Source organism: Pan paniscus, chromosome 5 (genome assembly GCF_029289425.2).
Source record: "Pan paniscus chromosome 5, NHGRI_mPanPan1-v2.0_pri, whole genome shotgun sequence".
NCBI lineage: Eukaryota > Metazoa > Chordata > Mammalia > Primates > Hominidae > Pan > Pan paniscus.
Window position 1 is genome coordinate 42,640,990 of NC_073254.2, and position 18,830 is coordinate 42,659,819.

The window sequence follows — 18,830 nt, forward strand, 5'->3', positions numbered from 1 at the left end:
TCCCTTCCCAGCACTTCTGTATCACTACTTTGTAGTCACAAAGATTAAACATTTTTTAAAAATAAAATCTATAAAATCCCCAAAGTTCCCATCCTTTGTAATGACAGCAAGTGTCATTACTATTGAGGACATCTGAAGTAAAGGATCTCCTAATCTACATCAGATCTAGATGCATTTTCATTAATAAAGAGTCCTATGAACTCTAAAAAGACTGTTCTCCAAATACCCACTATAACAACAGCGAAACAAAGACAAGGATACTTTCATTAATACTTGCACACGTTTAGGGCAATTCTCAAATCACTCCAGGCAAATATTTCCAAATCTCCCCACTTTGGGTAGGGATTTTTCCTTGATTCCATCTTTGTTTTGCACTCTGGGAGTATCACTCTGGTCCATTTTCTAATCAGTTCTTGGCAATGCCCTTTTCAAGTTGTTTTCTTTTCTACTATTCTACTTGGCTATACTTGTAGATGGCATGGGTGAATATACCCTGACTTCTGGGTATATTATTTCCTGTCTGCAGAAAGGTAGGTTCACAGAAGTTTTTAAAATACATACATCAAATAGTCATAGTCTGTTTTACTACAAGTTGGTAGAGAGTTTGCCAGTAGAGTGCTCTCATAAACTTTGTGGAACTTTTATTACATAAATCTAGCCAATGCCAAGAGCCACAGGCTACACCTACAGTTCTTTTTGAGATATTTCTCTTTTTATTATAGGTACTTCATGTATATGAGGCTTCTGTGAGACTATACTCTTAGTCTTTCTGTAAGCCATTATGTCTACATGAAAAGTAAGCATCATCTCAGTCCCTTCAGAAAACCTAATATAGAGGGTAACATCTTTGTTTCTTTTTTGTCCTGGGGCTGTTTCTTAATGTCGTTACTCTGACTTTGATGCTTGCCTTGAAGCAAGTCCTTTACATGATGATAAACAGCTTTGTTGTCCAATCATGCAAATCCTATAGTTTCTGAGCTTTTTATATTCCCTCTAATTTCTATTTGTGAATCAGCTAGTGCTTTTCTAAGCATATTTGTTTCTCATAGCAGCTTATTAAATATAGCTAGCAACAACCCAGTCACGTTATCAACATTCTGTTTTAAAATATCCTGACTTGACTTTTGGATTCTGATTGGAGACTTAAAGAGCTAGAAAGATCATCACTCTCAATTTCATAAGGAAAAAAAAACATATCTGCATGAACAGCAAATTCAAAACTTTCCTTGAACCCCTCAGGTCTGCAGGGAGAAATGAGGCAGGAGCACTGATTCATCTTGGAAAGATGCAACATGACACTGATAAGAAAAGTTCAGCTAGGCTGATTGGTGAGTTGGTGGAGGTTAGGTGTGTGTGCACTGTCAAGACAGCATGAAGCCCCCGTGTTGCCAGAGGGCTTAGGTGGGTCTCCAGATGCTGGTGAGACCCAGTAAGGAACATGGCTGTGCTTTGGTCAAGAATAGGCCAAGTTAGGATGTTTACATCCTGCGTGACTCAGCGAGTTCAGAGCACAGGCCTATAACTCCACTTGTTATCACAGCCATGTAGCCATAACATGGGAAGGCCATCACTTGGCTCTATGCCATTATTGCCTGTGAAAGGTATAATTGCCTCGTTGACACTGTGCAGGCGTGTGGGTGCCCAGAGAAAGAGAGAGAGAGTCAGAACTGTCCGTCTTTGCAGACAGACAGAGGGGAGCCAGGACACAGCTTGGCTTGTTCGTGCCCAGAGAGAGAGTTAAGCGGCTGATTCTCAAGGCAGGGGTGAGCAGGCCGCGCAGCTGTATGTGGGAGCTGCCAACTCAAGCAGTCCACAGGGTGGACAGTGTGAGAAAGCTGTTGATGAGAGCTTCTGCTGAATAAAATCACCTTCACCTGCCTACCGCCCCCAGAGCGTTCTTTCTGCTCATCCACCCACTCCCTCGGACTTCAGCATGGGTTGGACCCGGACCCCGGGATCTGACAATTAGCGACGAGGATGGGATGAGGTGAGTGGGTCTCTAGCCCCTGAGGCTCCCGGGTCGACTATGTGGCTGCAGCAGGGGCTGTGGTGCCCAGTGGCAGCGGTGTTGCTTGGATGGGCCCTAATGGGAACGTGGGAGGCACGGGACGGGTCTCCCGTGAGCATGGAGAAGGCGCTGAAGCACCTGGTAGTGCACAGCACCAAGAAGAAGCATGCCTTTACCGGCAGAATCAGATGGGCGTTTGTGACTCTGCTGCGGGCAGTGCATGCCCAGTCCTTCTGAGACGCAGCGCAGGGAGGAGGAAGAACCTCTATTGCAGGCTCGCGTAGAGCATGAGCAGCTGTTGGGCCCCAAGGGTGGGCCCAGAGACCCCCTGCTGTGGTGGAGGACACTTCCTATGGTGCCTGTACCCCTGCTGAGTTGCGGGAGTTAAGTAAGTAATGTCGGCAGTCATGTACAGACTTCGTGCAAGTCATCTGGGAGAAAGATGTTGCTGCGCAACCCAATCTGACCCGAGCATTCCAGGTCAAAGAGTACCTGCCGCAGTCGTCGGAAGTGAAAAGCCTTTTCTGTTTGATAAGAGACTGGCCGAGGGGTCTGGCTTGGTGGAAGGTGGCCGGGGGTCGGGCGCGGGCACCGGACAACCAAAGGCCATCTGTGAACTTGGCAATCCACTGGTCACTGAACCCAGATAAGTTTCTGGGCAGAGCTGCATTTATTAATGGCTATGAAGACTGGTCAGTGAAAGTGAAGCTTGTGTCTTTGCATCTTGGAATTGTCAGCCTGGCTCTCTGCTTACGCACTGTGTGTGTCTCTCCCATGCCTGAGGACATTCTAGGGGTGGATGTTTTGCACGGCTTGGCAGCGGTACTGTCTGTCACAGACTTAATGGACCATTTGACAACGGAACTGGGACGGTCCACAGGGAGCCAGGAATAGTTTTGCCCTCATGGGAAGGATGACAATGGAATTTCACCATGCTGCCACAGGGCTATTTGCATAGCCCATTTTATGTCATAGTCTTGTAATGTTATGTTAACCTGTAATTCTCTTGCAGGATTAAAAGTGGCAGTGCCCCTTTTTCCTGGGATTGGGATGATGAGGCTAAGACAGCCCTTACAGGTAGTAAACCAAGGGTGCCCATTTACACTAGAGTTACATGTAACCACAGATAGTTTCAGCAAGAGCCTACAGCAGTGCATAGAGTGCTTGAAAACGCCAGTAAGCTTTTAGTCCCAATTGTGGAAGGGAGCTGAGCTCCTGTGTTTACTCATACAGGAGCAGTTAGTCATAGTAGGATGGGTGCGTTCATGGATAACCACCCCCTGGATAGGGAAAGCAGTTGGTAACTGCATATGCTGCCCTTCAGGCTCATGAGAGCATAGTAGGATGGGTTACGGTCTTCATGCAGATGACTTACCCAGTAGCAGGATGGGTGCATTCATGTGTAACAACCCCCACCCTGGACAGGGACGGCACAAACATTCACTTTAGTGAAGTGGAGCGCCTATTTAGAACAGTCAAGTACACTGAGTACAAGTCCCTTAGCAGCAGAGTTACAAGAGATCTTAGGGCCTATAGTCTTAATACAAGATAAGGCCATGGGGCCTGAGGCACCCCTAGACCCTGAGACTTCACCGTTAGGAAGGGCATCCCCCCATTCCTAATAGGGCATTGTACACAGCTAGGTCTAGCTGGGTGCTACTGATGCCTGGACCGCTGGTGCAGTCCAGTCTAGTTTGAAACCAGATGTGGGCAAAGGTTTGAAACCAGGTGTGGGCAAAGTAGCTAATGAGCTCAACTCAGGGAAGTGTGAATAATAATCACCAAGAGGGTGACACCTATGGTAATCTGCGCCAATAGCTGAGCAGTTTATCGAGGCTTATATATATTGGGCCTGCGTGCCCAAAGCCTATGTGTCAGGCCCGTGTGCCCAAAGCATGTGTGTCAAACCTGTGTATCAAATCTGTGCATCCAAAATCTATGTCTCCCTTTGCCTTGGGGCTGGAGTGTAAGGAACATGGCTGTGCTTTGGTCAAAGATAGGCCGAGGTAGGATATTTACATCCTGCATGACTCAGTGAGTTTAGAGCACAGGTGTATAACTCCACTTGTTATCATAGCCATGTAACCATAACATGGGAAGGCCATCACTTGGCTCTACGCCACTATTGTCTATAAAACGTATAATTGCCCTGTTGACACTGTGCAGGTGCATGGGTGCTCAGAGAAAGAGAGAGTCAGAGCTGTCCCTCTTTGCAGACGGAGAGAGAGGAGCCAGGACAGAGCTCGGCTCACTTGTGCTCAGAGAGAAAGTCAAGCTGCTGACCCTGAAGGCAGGGGAGAGCAGGCCGCCCAGTTAGCTGTATGTGGGAGCTGCTGGTTCAAGCAGTGGAGACAGGGCAGACAGTGTGAGAAAGCTGTTGATGAGAGCTGAATAAAACCACATTCACCTGCCTATGGCCCCGCCCCAGTGTCCTTTCTGCTCATCCACCCACTCCCTTGGACTTCAGCATAGGCTGGACCCAGACCCTGGGGTCTGATAGACCCCCAGCCCTAGACAGTGTTCCAAGTCCTTGACTCCAATGCAAGAAAAATTCAGGGACAAGCCAGAATGAAGTGAAAGGCAAGAAGCTCTTACTGCAAAGCAAAGGACACACTGTAGCAGAGTGCGTACAAGAGAGTGAGTCATGTACAACAGAGTTTGGGTTTCTAATTTTATGGGCTCTTCTAACTGGGAGGTGGAATAATCATGAGGTCACCTAGGAAAAAGGTGGAGATTTCTTAGAATTGAGGTGCCACCCATTGTTATGCTAAATATGGGCATGCTCCAACCTGTCAGGATGCCAGTGAGTGTGTGATGTCGTATGGTAATAAACATATAATTAGATCTGGGGGTAGGGCATGGGTGAAATCCAGCAAGTGTTGACCCTGCTGGTTTCAAGCAGCTTAGCCCCCATCCTGTTTGTTAGGGTCTTATCAGCCAAGACTCGTCCATGTCCTTATCCTTGTAGCTAATTTGAACAGCCCCTTTCTTGCTGTTATGTGAAATTACTACTTGATATTTTCCTGCTCCCCCTGTGACCATCCAGCATTGCTATTCCACCACCCAAGGTTTTGGCTCTTTTCTCTCCTCATTTGGGGTTTTCTGTTATCCTGTAGTTTCTTTGCCTAGTTCTTGTTTTAGCAGTTGTTCAGGTTTTTCCATCCTCCTGCAACCACCCAGTGCTATTCCTGTCTCACCTGGAGGCAGTAAATAGGGAGAGTCCGAGTACTCTTGTAACCAAGCAACTTGGCTTCAAACCACATTTTAAAACTTTGTTTTCTTTCCTCCTTTCTCCCCAATCTCAAGATATTGAGACAAGCTGCGTACGTGTTACCTTCCATCTTGAAATACAGCCTCAGAATGTGCTGTGAACCTCCACTCCCTTTCTTCTCCCATTCTGTGCTCCCATGCCTTATGCACATTTATTTACCTAGCTGTAGGTTAAGCACACACCATGCTCACTTATCTGGTCATATATTTCCTTCAAAGCTTAAGGAAATATATTACCTTTAGGGTCGGATCCTGATATGGACCAGGCACTTCCGGAATTCTCTCTCCAACAAAAGATTACTTCAAGGCCAGAATTCACTCCTGGCTGAAGATTGACTACAAGACTAACTGCAATTAAGTTATAACCTGCCAGTTATAAATAGAATCCACGATGGTACCAGCCCCTTCACCAGATGGAACAATAATTCAAGATAAGCCGTCAGAGCAAGTCATGTCATGGGGCACCTCCTAGTGAAACCGCCACTGCAAAATTGTAACAGACAGTGAAAGAGATCTGGCCTAACTAACTCTATCTTGCTTCTAACCTCCAAGCTGTTCTTGTTTATTCCTGGGCATAGGCTGAACTAACTGGGAGGAACTTAGTTTATAGTTTAACACAGAGACAATAACAGCCTTTTCACAAAACAAACCTCCTTCTTGCCTGGGGACTAAACTGACTTTGTAGGACTAACAAATTAGCCACAAGATTAGAAATATGGTTTAGAGTCATGCAGCTGGAGACTACAAGATTCTAACCCTCCCTAAACTGCTCCTAAGATCAGTGCTTGAGATATTTTACAGACCCTGCAGTTGATGGATCAGCTGGCACCACCCAGATGGATAAACTGGCTCACGTGATCTTGTGGCCCCCACCCAGGAACTGACTCAGTGCAAGAGGACAACTTCAATTACCTATGATTTCATCTCGGACCCAACCAATCAGCACTCTTGACTCACTGGCCTCCCCTACCCACCAAATTATCCTTAAAAACTCTGCTCAAATCAGTCAGGGAGACTGATTTGAGTAACAATAAAACAACGGTCTTCCGCACAGCTTGTTCCAAATGAATTACTCTTTTTGTATTGCAGTTCCCCTGTCTTGATAAATCGGCTCTGTCTAGGCAGTGGGCATGGTGAACCCACTGAGTAGTTACACTAGCCCCCTGTGTCTTCTGCATTCCAAACCCTTTCTTTAAAATCCCCTGCGATCCCTCCAAAAATCAAAGAGTAGAATTTTTTTCCTGTCGTTCCCCTTGCTGGCACAGATAATAAAGTCTTGCTTCTTCTTTATCATATTTCGTTATTTTGGCTTGTTTCTGCAAGTGGCAAGCAGCCAGACCCTTTTGCTGGTTATGCTCTAACAGACATTTTCTCCACAAACTCCATCAGGCTCATAATAAAGATTGGGACAGTTCAGAGACAGGAAGACAAGCTGCTGTAGAAGGAAGAAACTCCACATGGTCCCTTCTCAACTCTCATACAGAATAAATGAGCCTTAAATTGTGGGAGAGGGCCAAACACTGTCACCCTTAAGGCATTGGTGAATGCAACTCTCCTCACCTCATAAACATTGCAAATATAAAAAATATAATAAGGGAATGCTATGAATGCCTGTATGTCCATTGTATTGGTTTCCTACTAACAAATTATCACTGGGTAGTTTAAAACAGGATAAATATATTCTCTCACAGATCTGGAGACAAAAAGTCTAAAGTCAAGGTTTCAGCAGGGCCAGGCTCCCTCCTAGCTATAGGGAAGAATCCTTCCTCGCCTCTTCAAGGTACTAACAGTTGCTAGCAATTCTTGGCATTCCTTGGCTTGTAGTGGTGCACTGCTATCGATCTCTGCCTCCATGTTTACACAACATTCTCCATCCGTTTGTGTCTTTGTCTCTGTTTTCTCTTCTTATATGGGCACCAGTTTTTTTTTTTTTTATTAGGGCTCACCTTAATCCAATACAAACTCATTTTAACTTAACTAATTACATCTGCAAATACTCTGTTTTCAAGTAAGTTCATTTGAAGGTTCTAAGTGAACATAAAATTTTAGGAAATACTATGCAACTCAGTACAACCATAAATTTGGCAGCTTAAATGAAACGGACCAATCACTTTAAAGAAACAAATGACCAAAGGTCAATCAAGAAAAAATAAAAAGCGTTAGTACTCATATTTATAAAGAAATTGAGTTTGTGTTTTTAAAACTTCCAAACCAAAAAATAAAACTCTGAGCCAGATGGTTTCACTGGCACATTCCATCAAACATTTAAGAAAGAGATAATACCTATTCTACACAATCTTTCCCAGAAAATAAAAGAAAGACTTCCAAACTTGTTTTATGAAGTCAGGATTACCCTAATCACAAAGTGAGACAAGGGCGTAAAGGAAAGTACAGACCAATATTCTTATGAACACAGATGTAAAAATTTTCAAGAAAATATTAGCAGTGGCTCAGGCCTGTAATCCCAGCACTTTGGGAGGACGAGGTGGGCGGATCACGAGGTCAAGAGATTGAGACCATCCTGGCCAACATGGTGAAACCCCGTCTCTACTAAAAATACAAAAATTAGCTGGGTGTGGTGGCATACACACCCAGTAGCTGTAGTCCCAGCTACTCAGGAGGCTGAGACAAGAGAATTGCTTGAACCTGGGAGGCGGAGGTTGCAGTGAGCTGAGATCGCTCCATTGCACTCCAGCCTGAGTGACAGAGCGAGACTCCGTCTCAAGAAAAGAAAAAAGAGTAAAGAAAAGAAAAGAAAATATTAGCAAATTGAATTCAGCAATATATAAAAAGATATGTCACAACCAAGTTTGATTTACCCCAAGAATGTAAAGTGGTTTCAACATTCAAAAGTCAGTGCAATTTGCCATATGAACAAATGCAAAGAAAAAACTCTATGACTGTCTCAATAGATGCAGAAAAAGCACTTTTTTTTTTTTCTGAGATGGAGTTTTGCTCTTGTTGCCCAGGCCAGAGTGCAGTGGCATGACCTCAGCTCACTGCAACCTCTGCATCCTGGGTTCAAGTGATTCTCCTGCCTCAGCCTCCTGAGACTGAAAAAGGACGTTAGCTAAAGACTAAGGAAATGTGAATAAAATACAGACTTTAGTTTATAATAATTACTTGTATTGGTTTGTTAATTATGCTAACTGTACCATAATGATGTAGGATGTTAATAATAGGAGAAACTGGATGTGGGCAATATGGGAACTCTTGGTACCACTTTTACAATTTTTCTATAAATTTAAAACTATTTAACATTTAAAAGATTATTAAAAGGTTTTTGAGTTTATTAAAGTGTCCTATAATAATTACTTTTTTCTTTTGAGACAGTCTTGCTGTGTTGCCCAGGCTGGAGTGGAGTGGCCTGATCTTGACTCACTGCAACCTCTGCCTCCTGGGGTGAGTTCAAGTAATTCTCATGCCTCAGCCTCCTGAGTAGCTGGGATTACAGACATGCACCACCACACCCAGCTAATTTTTTGTATTTTTAGTAGAGATGGGTTTTTGCCATGTTGGCCAGGCTGATATTGAACTCCTGGCCTCAAGTGATCTGCCTGCCTTGCCTTCCCAAAGTGCTGGGATCACAGAAGTGAACCACCGCACCCAGCTGAAATGTCCTACAATGATTTTTTATTTAATTTTCCATTTATAGTTTAAAATTAGCTTGTCGAGCTTATTTTAAAATCCTATGGTGATGTTTTATTGGGATGGAAATAAATTTAGAAATTCATTTGAAAGAAATTAAACTCTGAAACTTTTCTTCCAATAATATATTTCTGTAGTACTCAGGCCTTTGCTAAAGTTGATATTTTTCTGTATTACTTTTACTTTTCTTAATAGAACTTCCTTTTTCAGTTTCTAATCGTTATTTCTGTTGTATTTTTTTCTTTCTATTTTAGTCCTGAGGTCTCTCTCAAGAGAGTGGCTATAAACTCTAGCTCTGCCCTGACAGAGATCCAGGGAGTTTGGTCATAGATGTTTACAATGTGCCTTTCATGGGATACTTCTTTATTCTGGTGGACAGCCTAATGCCTATGTATTTGACCCATGACCACGTGTCCCTCTTACAGGACACTTGTTTATACTGGCAGAGACTCTATGGCTCTTATCTAACCTGTGTCCAGTTTATTTCAACCAAGAGACCCTCTCTCTAGGAGAGCTCTGGCTGAGTAAGAAGTTAAGTTCAGGTGTGTTGGTCAGGTAAGACACAGCAAAGGCAACTCAACAAAACATATAAAACAAAAGAAGCATTTTATTACTTACAGATCCCAGAGAGGAAAGGGCAGCATGCCTCACAGGACCAACAGAAAGCGGGCCATCCAGTAGGTGAGAAGCAAGAGAGAGTGAGAAATCTGTGGGCTGAAGACTTCAATGGGGTCCAGAGTATTACCCAAACAGATTTCTTGTGGGGAGTTCTAATTGGTGGGTTTGGAGCAAGCACACATGAGCTCCATCAAGAGGTAAATGAGAATTGGTCAATGCAGAAAGTCTGAGTAGTCCATGTGGGGCGTGGGTGGTGATCAGTGGGTCAAGTCAAGTTGGTTGAATCTTGCTATCCAATACAGAGGTGGTCACCAGGATGTGATTATATATGACAGATTTCTGGATCAGCCACATTGAAGAACTAGGAGGAGATGGAGAACTGAAAAATGTGCAAGATTGATTAAGCCCTGCTTTTGGTATGAGAAAGTTAAACCTATATTTAGAATGGATGTCAAGACAACATAAAATTATAAGAATTCACCATATCTGGTATACAGCAACAAAAATGTTTGTTACTTATTTTGTGTGTTGATTTTACTTTAGCAAATGCTCATTAATTCTAATAGTTTGCTTGATAAACTTTTAGGATTCTTTAGATACATCATCATAACATTTTTAAGTCATGTTTTTATTATCTCAAGTATTTCTTACTGATTTCTTCTTCGCTTATCTTTTTTCATACCTGCGAAGCACACATGAGACTGAAGTATTAGCCAGCTTATTGAAACGTTATTGAAAAACAAGAGACACACCTGAGGATTAAAGCATGATCCACAGATAAAGGGGCAGAAATGTAGACAAAGTTTGGGTTCTGTGGTAACATTGGTTTTTTTGTTTGTTTGTTTTTGTAAGACAGAGTCTCACTCTGTTGCTCAGGCTGGAGTGCAGTGGCACGATCTCAGCTCACTGCAACCCCTGCCTCCCAAGTTCAAGTGATTCTCCTGCTTCAGCCTCCCAGGTAGCTGGGATTACAGGCACATGCCACCGTGCTGGGCTAATTTTTGTATTTTTTGTAGAGATGGGGTTTCACCATGTTGGTCAGGCTGGTCTCGAACTCCTGACCTCAAGTGATCCACCCACCTTGGCCTCCCAAAGTTCTGGGATCACAGGGGTGAGCCACCATGCCTGGCCAGAGATAACATTGTTGACCCCTCAACCTGGACTACTTCTTTGCACATGAGACAAACATCTAATTGTTTAAGTCACTCTACATGGGTTTTCTTGTACCTTGCCTCTGAGTATGTTCCTACCTCAAAGACCTTATACTCATAGTACTAATCATTAGTGAATGTTAAATTTAATAGAATGCTTTTTGGTATCTACTTGTTCACTTTATATCCTTTTAAATCTTTTTAAATTATATGCCAAGTGTGTATGTACTTATGTACAGACAGGAGGTAAAAGATAGATGTCAAATCTGTCTATATTTATGTGAAGTATTTTTTTGGTGAGAAATATCTGTCCTATGATTTTTTTTCTCACTTTAAGCTGTGAACATGGTCCTCAAACTTTCAATCTTGCTCCTTCCAGGCCCACGATAAACCAGCCAAACCCATTTACCACTGCCCAGGATCATATGTATATACTTACTATATACCTAAAGGGGTTGACTAGAAGGGCTGACTGAAAGTCTGCCTTCTGAGAGTATTTCTTCTCACTGTCTTTCTGGGATGCCCCTGAGTGGGGATATATATCAGCACCATTCCATTTTTGGCTCTCACCAACATAGCAAGCTTACTCATCTGTTAACCATGCCAGTGTTTTTCTTCCTATTTCAGGTGGTCCTAGCGAATCTCCCGTAAGTTTATTGGTGTAAGCTGACAGAGAGGCATTGGTGAATGAAAAGTAAATGACATAGGAATCTGGACCACCTATTTGCCCCAGACCACTGGACTCTTAAAAATGTTATTGATGTGGCATGCTGCCCCGGGAAGACCGTGGCGCTGTGGTGTGGCATGGGAGCCAGGTTCTTTAGTGGAAGAATGTGAAGTGAGGATGAATGATCCATGGAGGCAGTAAAAGGTGCCGCGAGGGAGACATGATTCCCAAAGCACCGAGCTGGTGGCCCAGCAACAGGTAATACGAGAAATGAAGCCAACAGGTGCAGACCCAAGGATCTTATCTCTAGCTGCTGAAGTTGCAAAAAGCCCTGAGTGGAATGTCCCTGTTATACTGTTGAAGTTAAAAGCCATTGCTGTGCAGGCTTGGAGCCAGGAGAAGATGCAGAGGAACTTTCCAATGAATTACTTCCATCAGCTGCAGAAAATTTTCTAGTTTTGGGGAGACAATGGCAAACGTGTTTTATCAATGCAGCTAAGGCTGAAGAAAAAGATGAGTTACTAAAAATTGTGACTGATTGGCTCTTCTGGCTTTTGGGAGGCCATGTTGAACTTATTCAGAATGTACTACAAAGTGATCATTTCTTACACTTACTGCAATGTCCAAATAGGATCAGCACTCATGATGATGCTACAGAATATACTATAGAGCAACAGTGGTGATTTACTCAGAACAGGAGGAAAAGCCCTGCATTCAATTTTAGATGAAGTTATTTTCAAGCTTTTTTCAACTCCTAGTCCAGTCATAAGAAGTACTGCTGCAAAACTCCTACTGTTGATGGCTGAATCCTATCAGGAAATTTTGATTTTACTGAGACAAAGTGCCTGCTACAAAGGACTCAGAAGTCTACTAAGTAAACAGGAAACTGGGACAGAATTCAGTCAAGAACTTAGACAGCTCATTGGCCTTTTAAGCCCAACGGTCTATCAGGAAGTAGAAAACCAGAAACTACATCAAGCAGCATGCTTGATTCAAGCCTATTGGAAGGGTTTTCAGACAAGAAAGAGATTAAAGAAGCTTCCATCTGCTGTGATTGCTTTGCAGAGGAGTTTCAGATCTAAACGAACAAAGATGTTGCTGGAGATAAATAGGAAGAAGGAAGAAGAGGACCTCAGATTGCGATTGCAACTTCAAAGACAGAGAGCCATGAGACTTTCCCAAGAATTGTGGCTGAGTATGCTCAAAGTAGTTCATCCAGGTCAAGTGGAGAAACACAATAGGGAAATGGAAGAGAAATCAGCACTGATTATCCAGAAACATTGGAGAGGGTACAGGGAAAGGAAAAATTTTTGCCAACAGAGGCAGTCTCTCACAGAATATAAAGCAGCTGTCATACTTCAAAGAGCAGTGTTTAAATTCCTAGCAAAGTGCCGTAAGAAACAGAAACTATTTGTTCCTTGGTGAGGACTCCAATGACTCACTGATGCATGCTGAGCTGAACTGAAGCAACAAGCGGATGACTATGTCAGAAGACATTCGGGCTCTCCAATGTCAGATGTGGTCAGTAGGGAGCCTCATGCCCGAGCTTAAGAACGACTGCAACACTACTTTATGTGCAGGGCCCTGGAAGAGTGAGCCCAGCAACACAGAGAAGCTCTGATGGTACAGATCAGCACTAACGTTGAACAGCTAATGAAGGCACCAAGTCTGAAGGAAGCAGAAGGGAAAGAACCTGAGCTCTTCCTAAGATCCAGGCCTGTGGCAGCCAAGCAGGCCAAGCAGGCCCATCTCACCACCCTGAAGCATATACAACCCACGCCGGTTGAAGAAGCTTGGGGAAGAATCTGGAGATGAGATTGATGTTCCAAAGGATGAGCTTAGGGTGGAATTAGAAACTTTATTCATTGGTGTAACCAAACCATCTTAGTGAGTTACCCTAAGAATTGACACAAATCTCATATTTTAGGAGATTATATTGGTTCTGCCTCTGGCATGCTGGTAGACTAGGGCCATCCCAACTTATTATTTTCCAGAGGTTCTCCTCCAGACAAGATTTGCAGTAAGCAAAGAGTTATACTCTACCTGTCTCTAAATTTTCTTTTTCTTTTCTCTGTATCCTTGTCATTGGCCACACACACAGATTTGTGTGGCTTTTATTGTAGAACTAAACTTAGCATAGTGTTCTGTTGTTTACATGAAGTGTGAGTTTTCTTTTGTTTCTGCTGTTTTCCAACTAAAGATTTTTTTCTAAATAAATATTTTCAACAATTGATTTGAAAAAATTTGTCAGGATTATTTCAGTTTTTCACATCTATTATCTGAAATTCCTATTTCCTATTAATGTAGGAGGTGGATGCAGACTTTATTAATATGAGGAAAAGAAATGCTCAGTTGAAGGACATTTCCCTATTTTCTATAAAACAATGGTTAAATTCATTTTCTATTTTGTTATTTCTAAAAGGAACTACATATAAAAATGCATTCTTTCTATTAAACTATGAGGACTATATAAAAAAAGTTATTGATGTGATAGAACTCTGTATCTTGTGGAATTTATCTCCCACATGTTACAGTACATATGTTCTAAAGGGCATCTAGAATAGTTGCCACTTCCTGTGCATGAGGCCAATTAATATAATGTCATCAGTATAGTGACAGGATGTGTTCTTCAGGATTTCCAGATGATCAAATTCTCGTCAAACTCTACTATTGCTTAAGACCAAAAAGTTAACATAGCCCTAAAACAAATTGTAAATGTATACTGTTGTTTATACCAAGTGAAGCCAAACTGCTTCTGATTGTTCTTTTTGATGGGGGTTTAAGAAGTATTCTTTTCAATAAGATCAATAAGTGCATAGTAAGTACAGGAGTTTGTGTGGATCTGTTTTATTAAAAATAGTATCACACATCAGTGGCAATGATGCTACTATTTGGCGAAGTTTGCAGTAATCCATTATCTCCCATCACAATCCATCTAATTTTTGTAGGAGACAGATTGTTGAATGAAATGGGAATACGATGAGAATAACTATCCCTCTACCTAAAAATCTTTAAGGGTAACAGTCATCTGCCATTTCACCTGTGATGTTGTATTGATTCTGATGTACTATCTTGGCTAGACATTAGGGGCAGTTTAATTGGCTTCCTTTTAGCCTTTTATACCACAATGTCCCCTAGTCAACAGGTCAAGAACCAATGTGAAAGTTTTACCAGCTACTAAGTAAATTCATCCCAATATACTCACCGGGGCTGGGAAAATGATCACTGGGTGCATCCGTGGACACACTGAACTCTATGATAAGCATAATGGTTTCCAAAGATGTGCCCCCAAAGATGTCACTAGAACCTGTGAATATGGTTTCTTTTATGACAAAGGGGACTTTGCAGATGTGACTAGGGATATAGAGTCTGAGATGAGGAAAATGTCTTAATTGTCCAAATGGGCTTATCTAAGATAATCACATGAGTTCTTGAAAGTCAAGAATCTTTCCCAGTTGTGGTCAGAGAGAGACGCAATAACAGAAGAAAAGTCAGAAAGATGTATCTCGAGAAAGAAGGAGCCAGATGTTGTTAGCTTTGAAGATGGAGAGGGGGCAATAAGCCAAAGAATGCAGACAGCCTCCAGAAGATGGAAAAGGCAAGGAAACAAATCCTTCACTAGAGTATCCAGAAGGGAATGCAGCCTCCAACACCTAGATTTCAGCTCAGTGAAATCCATGTTAGACTTTTGGCCTACAGAACTCTAATAAATTTGTAGAGTTTTAGTTCACTAAGTTTGAGATAATTTGTTATAGCTGCAATATAAATCTAATATAGTCCCCCTTTGGGGATGGACTTACCCCAGAACTTCATTTATCAATTGTCCTAGTGGCTTCACTCTAATAGGGGGTCCACGATGTCATTTTGTGTCTCCTGGCATCAATGCTATCTTGACCCATATCCAAAAATCCTGAAAAATATGAGAATTCCTCTTTCCCCAATATGTAGTTATTCTGGTAAATTACTACAGTGCCAAGTACGGAAGAACTGGGAAAACTGCTACCAAAGACCAAACAAAGTCTCGATTCATATGAATGCTGTGGTATTGTAGGTCCTTCTTCAGTGGGAACTGGTCTTTCTTTCATTCCATGGTCTCTTATTCTAGATCCTCGCTCATATCTGGAAACTGGGAAAAGGATTTTGATTTAACTACATGGAGTCCAATTGCTACAGATCCCTATGGGTTATAGACCTTTGGAGAAATGGCTGATCCAGAGGTGGGAAAAGGGAAGTATAAGTTTGCCCTGAAATATCTTGTACTAAAAAGTAAGGAAGTGTTCAAAGAATGACTGGGACATGTGAAAAGGACAAAGAGCCATGGTTATGTAAAATGTTGACATTAGAAAAGCTGGGTAAAGAGTATATGAGAAGTCTCTGTTCTATATTGCATCTCTTCTGTGAATATAAAATTTTTCCAAATGAAATGTTTCTTTAAAGTGGACATAAAAGCCAGGTTAAAGGAATTCCCACTGTACAAATTTGGGAAAGTTGAGCATCAAAATAAATCATGATATTAATATACTATAACCCGTATATATTCAGAAAGAAGGAAGGAAGGAAGGAAGGAAGGAAGGAAGGAAGGAAGACTGATTTTTCCTTGGAGTAGAATGCCAATTAATAACTATAGAAAGAACGATAGAATTAGAAAATCATAATTAATTCAGCCAAGAAACATCAATGGGCTGCCACACTAAAACAAGTGTGGCAAGTTTAATGAGGAATGGGATACTTACATCTCACAGTCCTATAAAATACTTATTAATTACAATGAGAAAGAAGAATACTTTTCAGTGGAAAAACCTTAACCAAGTGATCAAAGTTCGCATCATTTGTAATGGGCCAAACTGACATGTGTCTTCCCCATACAATGCAAAGAGGACACAGGCTTATTTCTGTGACATTTCTGCCAAAGATGTGTAACCTCTATCTAATCATAAGGAAATATTGAATAATTTCAAATTGAGAAATTCGGATCATTTTATAAAATAACTACCATGTACTCTTCAAAATATCAAAGTCATGGAAGTCAAGCAAAGGGTGAGGAACTTTTCCACATTGAAGAAAACTAAAACACATGACATCTTAGATTGGATCCTTTTGCTAAAAGAAACATTACTGGAAGACTATACTTTCAGGGATCATTTCTACATTTCAGGGTAATTTCTTTGAACATGTGGAGCACCGGAAACCACCAGGAGGAGGCACAGCATTTTCTCTGGAGCGTGAAGCCAGTTCTTGGTGTTGCTGCATAGCAACTGCCATTTGCCTTTGATGATCATTCTTCTTTTCCTTTAGGAGAATAAGAGGGGGAGAACCCAGTCTGAGGGATTCCTGTTTAAAACAAACAAACAAACAAACAACAACAACAACAACGAAAATTATTGGGACAATTGTTAAAACTTGAATGGAGGCCGGGCACAGTGGCTTACGCCTATAATCCCAACACTTTGGGAGGCAGAGGCGGAAGAATCACTTAAGCCCAGGAGTTCAAGACTAACCTGGGCAACATAGTGAAACCTCGTCTCAATAAAAAACAAAAATAAGTAAAATTAAACTAAGATTAATAAAAATTTTTAAAAACCTTGAATGGACTGTGTAATCTAGATGATAGTAATATGTAAATGTAAGTTTCATTATTTTAACGGTTGTATGGTTAAGTAGGATAATCTTTTTGTTTGTAGGAAATACACTAAGGTATTTGGGTGTGATAGAGCAAACTGCTCCTAAATGATTCAGGGAAAATAAAATTATCTGTACTACTCTTACAACTCTTCTGTAAGTTTGAAATCATCATAGAATTTAAAAAACAAAAAACCTTCTGGTACCTAAACCAAACTGAAATCTTTTGGAATGGTTTCAGGACTGGCTAAATCTCCTCAGCCTCAAAGATGAGCTAATGGAGATAAGCATCTTACCTGAAATGAAACAAGTCTGCCCCCATCCCTGCAGGTGTACTCAAAGTCTAAGGGAAATGCAGATGTTAGAAGTTTTCTTAGACATGTCCCACTGGTCTTCCTTTCTGGACAGAAAAGCAAATTTGTCTAATTGCTTCAATGGAGCATATATTCCCGAAAGCTTCAGTGAAGAGAATAAAACATTTTTAGTTCTCCAATCTGAGATGTTGTGTGAAATGTTAAAGTATAAATTGTCCTTATTACTTCAGAATAGTTCTTTAGGAGTCTGAGATCAGATTCTCAGACTCCTACTGTGGGGTATGCCGAAGACTATCAAGAACTTCAGGATGACTTCACAAATGGAAAATGTACCAATTTAACAGGAATCCTGCCACTGTGTTTCAGCTTAACACAAGTTGAGGGTCACAGTGTCCTGAAGTCAGGATTGTGGTAGTGAATTACACATTTGTTTGGTGAATGGTCTCTCTCTTTCAGGCTGGCCTCCCTGTAGGAATTATTTATGCAAGTTCAGAAGCAAGTTACAAGGTGAAGTCACAAAAGGGCAAATATTCTCAAGAACAGAGACCACTGACCAGCTCCTAATACTAAAACTAATCTTCAGAAGTAAGAAAAGAAGACTAAGAGATGAAGAAATAGAACGGAAGTAAGTCCTGACACTATTTCCTCATGGATACTTTAAGAAAAGGCAAGTACAATTTTAATTATTTAACTTTATCTGTATTTTCTAACAATAAATTGTTTTTATTATCTATTAACCATAAAAATACGATTGACAGTTATACTTAATATAAGGGCTATATTTTCTTTGAAGTATTCCTTTGAAGATACTTCCTTTGAAATATCTAGGAAAAAAGAGGGGAATGAAGACAATTACATAAGAAAGGAAATACTAGACTGAAACATAACTTTAAATATAGTTGATAATAGAAACAAGCCAGATAATAATAGAAGTAGAATTCATGTAGACAAATAAAGTACTAAAAACTCATTCTTATAAAATTGCAGACTGTCAAAGTTCAGAGTCCTGGATTCCCACACAGAACTTCTATCCAAACTTCAACAATCCTATATATTATATTCATCAGTTGTGAATTATTATGTCAGAAACATAAAGCTATACTAAAATTCTTCAGCTTTCATTTTTGGGCTCATGCTTAGTTATTGTTAAAAACTTATTTGTAGAACATTCATGTTTTTGATATAAATTGTATGAATACAATTTATTTCAAAATATTTCCTTTGGCTGAAAACACCATAGCCTTAAGAAAACTTTATTAAAAAGACAAAATCTTTCAGACATTTGCAAAAATGCATCAGTAATAACCCTAATTCATCACACTGGATAAAATTTCTATCTGGTTAAGATTTCATTACTTCAAGCTAAAGCGGAAGGAGGTTTTTATATTGATATTGGAAAAGTCCTTGATTGTATTGGACGTCATTATTCTTATCTCTAAACATGAACTGATGTCACCATTTCTTTATATCAGTCTCAGTTTTGATAACAAATTGACTCTCTTAAACTTCTTAAGCAGATTGATAATTCATGTACT

The 18,830-nt window shown here is 41.0% G+C and overlaps 1 long non-coding RNA gene, 1 other non-coding gene and 1 pseudogene across 3 annotated transcripts in view; 2 read left to right on the top strand and 1 right to left on the bottom strand.

The window, feature by feature from the left end:
• The first annotated feature begins 11,427 nt into the window (after positions 1 to 11,427).
• LOC103783477 (IQ calmodulin-binding motif-containing protein 1-like) lies at positions 11,428 to 13,597 on the top strand (annotated as a pseudogene).
• A 2,443-nt stretch (positions 13,598 to 16,040) lies between these two features.
• LOC103783478 (uncharacterized) overlaps positions 16,041 to 18,830 on the bottom strand; it is a 29,464-nt gene continuing 26,674 nt past the window's right edge. For both annotated transcript variants that reach the window (XR_010112398.1, XR_008625581.1), the window contains one exon: positions 16,041 to 16,693. This is a non-coding gene — a long non-coding RNA (uncharacterized LOC103783478). The remainder of the gene's footprint in view (positions 16,694 to 18,830) is intronic.
• On the top strand, positions 16,482 to 16,691 carry LOC112440325 (small nucleolar RNA U3). The gene has a single exon (XR_003028476.2). It is a non-coding gene; the product is annotated as a small nucleolar RNA U3 (small nucleolar RNA).